Source organism: Dermacentor variabilis, chromosome 8 (genome assembly GCF_050947875.1).
Source record: "Dermacentor variabilis isolate Ectoservices chromosome 8, ASM5094787v1, whole genome shotgun sequence".
NCBI classification, from domain to species: Eukaryota; Metazoa; Arthropoda; class Arachnida; order Ixodida; family Ixodidae; genus Dermacentor; species Dermacentor variabilis.
The window spans coordinates 124,872,993-124,874,021 of record NC_134575.1 but is presented as its reverse complement, the minus strand read 5'-3'; positions in this window follow the sequence as shown (position 1 = coordinate 124,874,021).

The window sequence follows — 1,029 nt, the reverse complement described above, 5'->3', positions numbered from 1 at the left end:
CAACTACATTCAAATTTAGTGAAACATACGACGCTTACTGTTTGAACCTCAAGACACCGTACTCCTGGGCAAAACTAGTACTTCTCTTTATGGTTCTATGATTATAGCGAAATAGCCGAATGAAAAACCGGTTCCTATTAGCGGCGATAATTTGGAGTGGCACCCTCTCGCGAGTGACCTCACGGCCAGGACGCGGCTCGCTCCGGCTCGTTTGGCTGCCGCGCGCGCTCGTTTTCTTGTTGCATGCTTGGGGTATTGGCGGCTTGAGCCGTACTTACAGAAGGCTATTTCAGATTATTTTTGTTGCCATGCGTGGACCGCCGTTTCTTCTTTGAAATCGCGTGAGTCATGAAAATTTGCGCTTCGGATATCGCAAGCTATGTAGCGCTGAAGGGATCCAGTGGTCTTGTAATGCATATATGCACCCTGTCTGTTCATAAATTTTGCTTAAAGAGAACTTCTGCAAGTTCAACACGTGAAGTTATTTATGATGCTCCTCTAAACACTTAACATTCTCTTATTACTTAAGTATGAGAGACATAGCATTTTACATGGAATGAATACCATGATATTTGGTGTCAACATTATAAATCCGTGTTAGAAGGACACAGCCCAGCGCAGCTTTCATCATAATTCTTATCACTGGTGAGTTGTGTTAGTCAAATGTGGCAACTGTATTAAGGCCTAAATGGAAGAGATAGGCGCGCATTTTGTGTGAAAACGTTTGGTACTACTTTAACCGTTCTCTCAAATAGGCACCCAGTAACGCATTGGCTGGTAATACGATTGCGCATCGTATATATATATATATATATATATATATATATATATATATATATATATATATATATATATATATATATATATATATATATATATATATACTTCATGAACACCATAACAACAATCACATGAAAGAAAATTTCGTGGTGAAGATCAAGAACCATGCAATCACCTGCAAGCGATGAAATGTGTCATAGTGGCCCTCACTAGGTTTTATCAACCATATGGCGCACCCCTGCCGCACCG